Source organism: Macrobrachium nipponense, chromosome 8 (assembly GCF_015104395.2).
Source record: "Macrobrachium nipponense isolate FS-2020 chromosome 8, ASM1510439v2, whole genome shotgun sequence".
Taxonomy (NCBI): Eukaryota; Metazoa; Arthropoda; class Malacostraca; order Decapoda; family Palaemonidae; genus Macrobrachium; species Macrobrachium nipponense.
In genome coordinates, this window is record NC_087203.1 from 31,842,897 (window position 1) to 31,855,756 (window position 12,860).

Here is a 12,860-nt window from a genome sequence, read left to right on the forward strand (position 1 = left end):
TTCAGTCCTCTTCATTTTATAATGCAAAATAAGATGCGTACCAATTAGTATTGAATTTTATTTCTCAGTACGTTTGATTTTCCGATTCTGAATTTACTTTGAAATCATTCAACTCCACACAGAGAAAATATTGTCAAAGTATATTAATTAATGTTAGACTTGGGAATGTGTTGGTTACATTCACAACTTAGATAAAAAAAACAAAGGCACTGCGCAATAATTTTTTAAACTCTCGATTTTCCTGTAAGCTTTTTTTTTTTTCCACAAACGAACCATTCTCATTACTTTACCTGAATCCTATATCAGTTTCCCTGTAATATGTTCGAGTAAATTATGTTTCCACTTCATTCAAAGTCGCGTTCTATACCTCTCAATTAGGTGATATAGCATAAGTTTTTTTTATATAGAATTAATGAGGTGTCGTCAAGTGCAGGTATTGACCAAAAGAGAAAGAAAGAAAGAAAAAAAAAGCTCAGTAATGAGAACTGGGCCAACGAAGCGATGGTTCCCATGCAAGTTGATAATGATGGCGCTCGGAATATTTCTTCTTTTTCACTGTTCTTTTTTTTTTCGTCTCTCTCGATGAAATGTAAACTATTTTAGAGATTCTTCGTACAGAAGAATTATATGAGAGAAACGATTTTATTTCATGAGAAATAAAGAGCATCCGATTTTGTTTCAGACATATTAAATTCCCGTCTTTTAAAGAATCTGTGATTTTCCGTTACAAGTGTCACTTCCTCGTTTTACGTAAAACCTTTGTTTTATGTTCTTAAATGTGGCGGATTACTGACCTCTCTCCCACCCCCTTCTCTCTCTCAGAAGATATTATCTAAGATTTAATACCTATTAAATCGTCTTAATGATACAGACGGTCCCCGACACCCCTTCCCTCATCTCTCCCTCTCTTACACACAGACACACATACACACATGCACGAACGCACACGTATTCAAGTCCAAACAATCTCCCACTTTAAATCAACCTGAATGAATGTACCTTACAACCAATCGATTATAATATGAATGTTGTATTTACAAACCTGAGTTATAATTCAGAGAACAAGATTTTTCAGTCTTACACATTTCCCCTTTGAGGCTCCAGAAGGTGTTAAGCTTCCAGATCTCTCGGTTCCATGTCCTACTACGCTTTGTTTGCAACCCACCACAGTCGACTAACTGCCAGGTACACAAAGACCCGCTGAAGACATCAAAGGAACCAAGGGATTTAAAAAAAAGTGCCAGAGGCGTTCCGGTTGGATTGAGAGAGAGAGAGAGAGAGAGAGAGAGAGAGAGAGAGATGTCAATACAGTTTATTTTGTTTCGAAAGTTATCCAGTATAGCTTATGGCCTTTTGTCTTTCATTTTTCTAAGTGGGTATGTTTATGAGAGAGAGAGAGAGAGAGAGAGAGAGAGAGAAGAGAGGACGAGAGAGAGAGAGAGAGAGAGAGATGTCAATACAGTTGATTTTGTTTCAAAAGTATCAATATAGCTTATAGCTTTGTCTTTTATTTTCTAAGTGGGTATGTTATGAGAGAGAGAGAGAGAGAGAGAGAGAGAGAGAGAGAGAGAGAGAGAGAGAGAGAGAGAGATACGCTTTGATAACTACGGCATAGGGAAGTTAGACGATACGTGGCTTTCTTGATTAAAACAAACAATAGTTTAATTGAAATCCGATGTGATTATAGTCACCGAACTACCTAACAGGAAAACAAGACTTTCGACGATTTATATTAATATTAATGATCTTCTGCTTCTATACAAAGAATGTTCTAATTTCTTCTTTCTTTTATTTGTTTTAGCATCTCATTGTCTACTTGTTTATTATCAAGTCTTACCAAAAGCCCTAGACAAAACCCAAGTAATATTATGAGACAAATGATTGATTGCCAAATGTAACGTAACTAAAGAAAATCAATGTGAATTATATATATAATTGGTTGACAACATCCACACACCAATAGTCTTGGCCCCAGGATTCCTTTCAGTTGAGTTGAGGTGAGTATAGAATTTAGGCCAAAGGCTTAGCATTGGGACCTATGTAACTGGGAGGAAAAACCTCGCAGTTGCACTATGAATCAGTTGTTAGGAGAGGGTGGAAAGTCAAGATGGAAGATAGAGAATATGAACGGAGGTACGGTAAAAGGAGCGAAGGCTCGCTGCAAAGAACCTTAAGTAATGTCTACAGTGCACCGCATAAGGTGCACTGACTGCACTACCCCATACGGGGGGAAATTCCTTTGATTATATCGAATAAGTTTCTACTGAAAACACAAGATCTCTCATTTTAGGAATGTAATAAATAACAAGTCTGCTCCCTTCCGGGATTCGATCCGGGCCAGGAAAGGCAGTAGTAATAATCCAGATTCGAATTCATGGGTCAAATGGGCACTTCCTTCGTCTCAGTCCAAAAAATCCCATCGAAGGATTTTATCAGGGAAACATGTAGATAATGTTGAGGATTCGTTCCGTTTAATCCCTTGGTGCCTTTGATGTCTTCCGCGGGTCTTTGTGTATCTGGCAGTTAGTCGACTGTGGTGGGTTGCATACAAAGCGTAGAACGACATGGAACTGAGAGATCTGGAAGATCAACACCTTCTAGAGAGCGTCTTCCTCGAAGAGAAAATATGTATGATTAAAACATCATTTGCCCTGAAGTATAACTCAGGCTTGTCAATATAACGTAATTATAATCGATCAGTTGTAAGCTACATTAATTCAGATTAATTTGATAGGAGAAATTGTTTGAACTTTAATGTGTGTATGTTTTTTCTGAGGGGTAATAAACCATCTGTATCATTCAGACCACTTAATAGGTAGTAAACCTTGGATAATGTCTTCTGACTAACAAAAATTGTAAGCTATATTGATACTTCCGAAGCAACCTCAGCTATATTGACATTCTCTCTCTCTCTCTCTCTCTATCTTTGTCACATAGAATATACAACACAGAAACTGTAAGCTATACTGATCCTTCCGAAAGCAAACTTGACTATATTGACATTTTCACTCTCTCTCTCTCTCAAACACATACACACACACATACAGGAGATACAATACAAAAACTGTAAGGTATATTGATATTTCTGGAGGAAACAACTATATTAACATGCTCTCCCTCTCTCTCTCTTTCTCTCTCCGCGAAAAAACGACCCCCATGAACTGATAATTACCGAGGACCACAGATGCGTAAACAACGCGATGCACGCAAGGTCACGCAACATCTCCCGCTTACGAGAACCAGAAGGAATAGCTTTTTATGATCATAGACGGTGTTTGTTTTGAATACTTGAAAGCCCGGGACCAAATCTTCTGGTTAAGTAGCTGGAAACACGAAATGCGAAGCCTTTTTTGACTGAATGCTTAATGAATAGGGAGAAGAAGCTTTCTACATACTTGAAAGTCGAGATTATACTGCGGCAGAATTGTAGACAGAGAGACAGAAAAAATATAAACTTTGCGAGGACCAAGCGGGCTGTGACCTATGAGGTCATTCAGCGCTGAAATGGAAATTGACAGTAAAAGGTTTGGAAGGTGTAACAGGAGGAAAACCTCTCAGTTGCGCTATGAAACATTGTTTGAAGAGGGTGGAAAGTAAGATGGAAGAAAGTATATGAATGGAGGTAAAGTAAAAACAATGGAAAGGGTGGCAGCTAGAAGAAGGGACGCTGCAAAGAGCCTCAAGTAATGCCTACAGTGCACAGCGTGAGGTGCACTGACGACGCTACGCCCTACGGGTGCAATTGTAGAAAAGAACAAGAAAAAATCTTGAAAAATCTTCCCGTGAAAAGAAGACAAAGAAAATAAATTGTCGAATATTTGAAATACAAATCCAACCCCACCAAAAAAAGGCTGAATACTTAGAAAATAAAACTAGTCGTTCAAACATCACGATCCACCGGAAGCAGACGAAGAGGACAATGACGCAATCGATCCTCTGTGCAATTCCATTAAGACGGGTCGATCGGTAACCCGGACAGTCGCCGTCCTTCGGACAGAAATTACCTCGCGAGCGACGGTCGTCCGCCGAATCGTGGTGATTTAAGGTAATTGGGGAGGTATTAATTCCCTTCTCTCGTTATTAATTTTTAGGGAATCATCAGATTGGTCGGATTGTCACGATCGAAAGGGATTAGAAGTAGGACGGATTTCCGATTCCAAATAAGGATTATTATTATTATTATTATTATTATTATTATTATTATATTAAGATCCGGTGCATCGTGTTTCATTCGACCTTTATTGATTTTTGTACCTGTTTTCAAGCGCACTGTAAAAAGGAAAAAATCTGAAAAACACTTTTCAATTGTTAAGTTCTCGTGGAATTAGAACTTCAAAAGTTCAAGAGAAGATTCAATGCATTATTTGCCTAATTCTCCTTACATTTTAATAATTGACTTAAATTGTGTATCTTTTTGTTTATTGTTTGTTGTTTGTGAGGTATTTTTGCGTTGCATGGAACCAGTGGTTATTCAACAACCACTGGTTCCATGCAACGTAAAAACACCATACCAACAAAACAAACAAACAATAAGCAAATAGATACACAATCTATTAGTTTATTAATTTGTCATTTTTTTCTTTTTCACTAAGGGATTTCTTCTTACTGTATTTCTTTTTACCTCCTGTTATTCCTTTCCAATGAACACCGTATTCTGTGGAGGCTTGAATATCAAGTTAATGGGCCCTATGGGCTTCTCACATATGAATAGGGTTCATCTGAATAAGAATAATGATAATAAGTGAATATATCCGTTTATTGACGAAGCTTGTTATGATATAAAGCTTAGTGACCGATCAATTAATCGCCTACCCATTAATGGATATGACCTTAGGTGATTTTCAATTAATTTTGTCCCTATGATCAGTTCCTCACTGGACAAGTGGTTTCCGTACTCGACTATCAATCTGGTAGCCCGAGTTTGCTTCCCGCGGCTGCCCAGGGTGGAATCAGAGGAATTTATTCCTGGTGATTAGAAATTCATTTCTCGATATAAGGTGGTTCGGATCCCACAATAAGCTGTAGGTCCCGTTGTTAAAAAACCAATAGGTTCCTAGCCACGTACAAAAAATCTAATCCTTAGGGCCAGCCCTAAGAGAGCTGTTAATCAGCTCAGTTGTCGGGTAAAACTAAAATATACTGAACTTGTCCCTATGATCTGTGAAACATATAACAGTTTATCACTCGTCTTCCCCTCACCTGAGGAGTGAGGGGAAAGGGAGGGGGTGGGGGAAGGTGAAGTCCAAAGAGTGAGGAACTGAGTTCAGACAGCATAACGTTGAGCCCATGGACTCACCCACGCGTTGGTTCAAGGCGAGGGGGAGGGGGGAGGAGGGTTGTCACGCTACCTGCCTTCCACTTTCCCCTCACCCATTCTTCCCTTTGATTCCCTCCCCTCTCTCCCTCATTTATCAACCTTTCCCCCACCCACCCCTTTCCCCTCATTCTGCAACCCAAGTCACAGCACCTCATGCATCTGCTCCCATCTCCCTTCACCCATGCATTCGACTGGCTCACGGGCCCTCCTTGTCTGTGCTTCTTCATGCGATTGTACTACCCAGCACCTCCGCCTCTTCCACCCCATTCCCCCAGGTTCCCGCCCCCCATACACCATCCCATCATTACACCTTCCAGCCCCCATGCCTCTTGCCTACCCGCAACACCTTGTCCATGGTGAGGGTCGATCGATTATTCTGATGGCGGGGATCGTGTAAGTCATAGTGCTGAGGTAACCAACCTCCTCGCTGCTGTAATTATCGCTGGTCGTGACGTCGTTACTCGTTACCCAGTAGCAGTCGTGGCCATTGATGGGAAATTAAAGCACCAGTTTAAATGTGGAACGATCTACTTAGTTTTGCATGTTTTCTTATTTATTTATACTTTTTATGCATTTGTTTATTTGTACTATGGACCATTCTTTTGCTGTAGAGGGGGAAGCAATATTTCAGGAAAATGCTAAATAACTTCTTTTTTATTCTGTTTGGTTGTATACTCACATCAGGTAGTAATAATAATCATACTAGTAATAACAACAAAATATTTCCAGGTCATGCTAACAACAACATAATTAACACACAAAATAGCAAAGCCATTCAGACTCCCTCAAGTATTATTGAATCCAACCCCTGGAACAGAAACAGCATGTCCCCTTCTTCTTAGGGAAGCTTTATAGGACTGAGGGGACGAACGCCAGGATCTTTAATTGCATCTACAGTCTCGTTGTCGTCTTAATTAGTTCATCTCCCCTCGATTAGCTAATTATCTTTAGACCCAACTGTGCGACTACCTGGGTTTTTAGGTTCAAGTTATGGTTAAAAGGGAACTATTTAGAAAGGTGGTTTTTAAAGGAAAAGTCTTGTGCAGTGGGCGCTTTATGAGGAATTTAGACACTAATTGAAGACCCCACAATTATACTGCGACAAACAGGCTAGATATAACAGGCGTCTTTATCAATTCTGTAATTAAAATGATTAAGTGAGTATATATATATATATATATATATATATATATATATATATATATATATATATACATGTATATATATATATATATATATATATATATATATATAATATATATATATATATATATATATATATTTGCAGATGGATGGACGGTGGCAATCAACACAGCCAAAATATAGCCATAAAGAACTTGAGGAAGACATTTCAGGCATTTGCATGGTTTATTGCTAACGGTTCGAGGCCTAGTGTTATGTATTTGTTTTTAGCATGTTAGTGTTGTCCGAGTATTTTATGATGACTTAATGTATTTCTATGTATTTTTTACAGCTTTGATATGAGGATAGGCCCTGAAACGTTTAGCAATAAACCATGCAAATGCCTGAAATGTCTTCTTTAAATTCCTTACGACTATATATATATACATATATATATATATATATATATATATATATATATATATATATATATATATATATATAAGATAGAAAGATAATATATAAACGTAATCACTAAAGATATATATATATATATATATATATATATATATAGATATATATATATATATATATATATATATATATATATAAATATATATATATATATATATATATATATATATATATATATATATTCAGGAGGAAGACCATGTCTTGATGAAATCAATTAAAATCACAACAAACATCGTAAGCTCTATTTATCATTGTACGTATTGAATTAACTTTATACAACTTTGGTGAAAAACTGAGGTAATTAAAGTAATTTACTGGCTTGGGATTAAATTACCTCAGTTTTTCACCAAAGATGTATAAACTTAATTCAATACGTACTGTGATAAATAGAGCTTACAATGTTTGTTGTGATTTTAATTCATATATATGTGTGTGTATGTCTGCGTGATTGTATCTGTATGTATGTATGTATGTATGTATGTATGTATGTATGTATGTATATATGTCAGTCATGCACTTTCTTGCATATGTATGTTTGCCTATTCATACTGCTTATTATATATCAATATCTACGTATACTCAGATTCGACACCGTGGCTCAGTTATGAAAAAGGTTCCATTGTGATCATTCAGTGAAAAACGCTGAATCCACATTCTCTAGAGTATGCAAGGGTGACGTCACTGGAGGTGAAGTAAGACTAAAAGTCGGTGTTAGGTTAGGTTAGGTTAGGTTAAGTTACATCTTGATAGGTTAGGTTAGGTTAGGTTACCTCTGGCTAGGTTAGGTTAGGTTAGGATACGTCACATCTGGCCAAGTTAGGTTAGATTACATATGCCACATCTGACTAAATTAGGTTAGGTTAGGGTACCTCTGGCTAGGTTATGTTAGTTTTGGTCAGGTTACATTTGGCTAGGATTGGTTGTTAGGTTAGGTTACCTCTGATTAGGTTAGATTAGGTTACCTCTGGCTAGGTTAGATTAGGTTAAGTTACATCTGGCTAAGTTAGATTAGGTTAGGGTACCTCTGGCTAAGTTACATCTGGCGAGGTTAGGTTAGTTTAGGTCTGGTTACATCCGGCTGAGATGGGTTATGTTAGGTTACCTATGATTACGTTAAATTAGATTCAGTTACATCCGGTTAGGTTAGGTTACATCTGGCTAGGTTTATTCTCTTCCACTCTCTAAAGATTAACTTGACCATCAATGCTTGTACTCCACAGCCATCCATCGCAGTTCTTCCTTCCCTTCCTCTTCCACAAGGAGTCCCGCAGGAATATCTAGGGCACTGGAAGAAGCAAGAGGTTGGTGTTGGTGTTCTTTTATTCCTCTGGCGATGCTTCGAATTGGGTTAGTGTTTTTGCATGCAGCAGGTACAACGTTGTCTCACTCCAGCGACCCAGTTCAAGCCATACCGGAGGAATAAAAGATAATGTCATAAGGAATACCTTTACCAAATAAATGGTAATTGGTCACTGTATATAGGATTGTGATGTTTTATGTCTGATATCTACTCACTTCATAGGCCTACTGATCCCAGCGGTTTTATTTTGTGTGCTTAAATTCATTTTTACGTACATGCACTGATGATTGTTCAAAATTAGAGGCAATTAACCATACACGGCCAACTTTTCACCAGCCCAGTGATGACGACTGTCAGTTGATGTAAAACCCATCGTAATTTGCACTTATCTTTCATGAAAGTAATGTGTTTTCACTTGGCTCCATTATGTGTTCACTTGGATGCCTCTGCACTTCAAAGTATGTTCCTTGGAAGAAGCACAAAATCCGGATAACCGGATTATCCGCAAAGATGGAGCAATTGGTCTCACAAACAAAGTGTTATCCTGTGGTGACTATGTGTTTTTAAAAACATTGCGAAGGTCAAGATTAGGATAACTCTTCTTGAGTTCACCTTAAAAATGCCCATCGTACATTTAATGTGTCATACAGACCACCCAAGTCTGAAGATTATACTGCAGAAATCGACCCCAAAAATAAGGTTTCGGCTACAATACATCGTTCAAGTCCATCTAGAAAACTATCGCATTTTTAATAAATTCTCAAACAAACCCCTAGAGCTCTAGAACTATATACTTGACAAATCGACCTTATGTTTACACTTTTACGACATATCATCAGAAGACCACCAACGTCGACATAATTAACAGGACGATTTCGACAAAACAGACCCAACGTCTCACCTTTGGTAATTCGCCACAAAAACAAATTCTTTGTGATCCGATTCTAATCGTGATCACCTTTGATGTCTGACATTTAAAGCCAAGAGTCATGAAACAGGCTGCTTGTGAATCATCTCCACGATTCAACAATAAAGAGGAGGCAGTAGTCACGCTGATTTATGATTCATAGTATGATCTCTCAGGCTGAATTTCCACGGTTGGTATAGGTCTGGTGGTCATCAAGAATGATTCACGCTTATTATTTTGTGTAACACGCATATCACTTCTAATGGTAGAATAGAATAGAATATAGAGTTTAGGGCGAAAGCCAAGCGTTGAGACCTATGGGGTCATTCAGCTTACTGAAACGTCAATTGACAGTGAAAGGTTTTGAAAGGTTTAATAGGAGGAAAACCTGGCAGTTGCACTACGGACCAGTAGTTAGGAGAGGGTGAAGGGTAGCATGGAAGAAAGAGAATATGAACGGAGGTATATTAAAATGAAATGATAGTAGAACTCTGGAAAAGGACGTATCATTATTATTAGTGTGAAAATGGCGAAGCTTTCAGATATTATTTGTAAATAGTGGTGGTTCGAGATGAGGAATGAATGATACATACTGTTGGCTTAACGGAAGTCGTCCAAGCGTGGCTTTTTCGCCCCCTCCCCCTTTCCCCTAAATCCCGCCCCTCTCCAGGCGGGATCACAACAACCCACAATGCATCAGTGAAACAGCAGAGCTTCGATATGCGCAGCTTACACAACACACAACATTATCATTATTGGTAAAACAAATCAACAGTTATGTATGACTACGAATGTATTTAAAATTACAGCTGAACAGAGAGCTTTCGAGAATCTGTTACGATTCCTCTTTTCAATCTGCAGCGGGTGATGCGAAAATAATAACAAAGCAAAAATGGAAAAACACCGAACAGGGGAGGTTGTTTACAAAACAATAAGGAACGGTCGTTAAGAGAGGCAGCGGTGAATCAGGCAATGTGGTCGTTTCCTTAAGATGGACTGCTCACTATATTTGTACTCTTACATAACTGTGGATGCGTTTCTCCTTTTTAAGTCGTGCTATTATTATTATTATTATTATTAATTATTATTATATTATTATATTATTATTATTATTATTATTATTATTAAAATAATAATAATACTCTCAAACGTATTAATTAGTTATATTAGGGTCAAAATAATTCCCAGTTTTGTCATTTTATATTTTAACTTTTACATTAAAGTGCTCGAGCAACATAATTAAAGAAGCATTTATTTTATTATTCAGTAACTTGATTATTATTATTATCATTGTTGAATGATTATTTTATTTATTAGATTATTGCATCAGAAAGGTCACTGTCGTACCTATGATAACCAAAACAAAAGTCAAAGACAAGGTAAAATTAATCAACACAAGACAGCTAAACGTAGCTGTAATTTCGCATCAAGACACATATCTCTCGAATTTGTCTGAAGACGCAATATTTATTGTTATTCAGACGTCTGTTACTCGTAATTAAATGCATAAATTCTCTTCGCGGTGTAATTATGAGCTCGGGTGCTGAAGGGTGGACTCCATGTGAATAGAAATGTCTGGGGACCATATCACGGAATGGCTGTAAAAGCTATTTTTAGACACCACACATACATACATACACACACACACACACACACACACACACACACACATATATATATAATATATATATATATATATATATATATATATGTGTGTGTGTGTGTGTGTGTGTGTGTGTGTGTGTGTGTGTGTGTGTGTGTGTGTGTGTAGCTTATTGAAACGAAATTTCGATTGTGCCTATTTAGGCCAAAGATTGTAATCATGTTATAATGGTCTTCTGCAAGTAGACACGCACACATATATACACAATACATATAAATGTGTGTGTGTACACACAGACACAGACATACATCTATATATTATATATTATATATATATATAAAAGGAGAAAGCTAAAAGGGAGCTTAGCAAGTAAATGAATGACTTTGGAAGAGCATTATTGCCTTTGAATTGCATGTCGACCTTATCAGGATGTTCCTAATATTAACTCAATAACAATCTTTATAAAATGTGCGGCTAATTGCTTCTTTCGCTCGGTCGCTCCTCGGCGCGGAGACCCTGACTAGTCCTTGTAAACTGCTGTCTATGACACTTTCTGCTCTAAGATGTGTCTGTCGTTCCTGTAGGCATCCTGCTGTAGAGGAATGCCTTCCCTGTCGCAGTGCGGACTGTTGGGAGACTGTTGCCTGTCTATTAGACGGAGGGGAGCTTCTTCCCTGTCTTTTAGACGGGAAGGAATCACGTCATTATGACTGGATTTTGTGCTTCGTGTGATGAATAGAATTCTTGTTTTCATTCGAGGTGACGCGTTATGGGAAAGAAGGTTTCAGACAGTTTTACCCCTACGAAACTTGAGAGTACACGGTTGTATATGTCATGCTGGAGAATCATGAACATTTGATGACAACCTACAGTGTTTGGTAACATAATGCTGTTAAATCACAATCAGATGATAGACTATAAGATAGGGTTAAAATGAGAGTGAGAGTGAACTGATAAAGGTTAGTTTTGACTCCACTGCAGAATCTGTGAGAACGGAGACTTCTCTGGAATTGGACAATTGCCTCCAAACTCTACAAATCACCACCAATTCCAGCTTGGGGAGGTGAAGGTCAATTTTTATCATCATCGCCACCGTTTGTAGGTCAGATTTTCCCTTTGCGGGGTCAGGTCTAAAATGAGTTCTGTTGACTTTCTCCCGTCTTGTGCAGTTAAAAGTCCAATTCCCTCTGGTTTCGGTTTTTGTAAGTGCATTTTCCTTGATTTTCTGAGTCTTCCCGATGGTTTTCTTCCTGCAAGTTGACTGACTGCTTCTCATAACACGTCAAAACCATCTCACTCTCTGTAATGACACAACTCATTCCCGTTCAGTTTCTTCAGAGTATGATAGCTTTATTTTGATGGAAATTATAATTGATTGTTACTTATAGCTCTTTGCACCACATTATTTTTTACTTATTCTTTTTCATTTTCAAGCATCTTTGTAAGTTCTATGATTTATTTTTATTAAATGGGCATGAATTCACTGCCTACCTTCCAAGAAACTTACTTAAATCCGGATTTTTTTTTCTGAGTAATAGATATTCTTTAAATCTGTCCAGTAGTATGTGTGTGTGTGAGAGAGAGAGAGAGAGAGAGAGAGAGAGAGAGAGAAAGAGAGAGAAAATGATATTACGATACTGAAACCACACACAAAGAAAGATTTTCGTCCGTGCGTGTCTTCCAACCATTCGGCCAAGTAATTCATGATAAGTCGGTTTCTCTTTGTGTTCCTAGACCTCCTGGAACGGAGCTTTGCAAAAGTAACTTGGCTTTAGGGGGGAGAAGACGATCGTATCTTCGGGCGAATTATGACTTGCGGCGTCATATATGTGGGTGGAGGAGCAATTTCGCAGGAACTGTCGGTAACTGTAACTCTTCTTCATGCGTTCAAATATTTGCAAGGAACCTTTTTACTCTTCGTATCCTTTCGCTCCTTTTAAAAGGGTAATGAATAAATGAGACAGCAAGGCCAGGTAGAGAAATTCCCCGTAATTCTGGAAATGATGAACGATCTCATAAATAGCGTCGGAATTGTATGTAGGATTCAAAATTGGAAATATAATATAAGAGGCGTATTAAACGGCATAAGTTGTGTGCACACCATGAGCTTCTATGTTCAATGGAGCCGTAGTTATTG

General features: G+C 37.8%; 1 protein-coding gene across 1 annotated transcript in view; it reads left to right on the forward strand.

Moving 5' to 3' along the window:
* The window catches only part of LOC135222641 (katanin p60 ATPase-containing subunit A-like 2), a 59,600-nt gene that overhangs the window by 12,099 nt on the left and 34,641 nt on the right, over positions 1–12,860 (forward strand).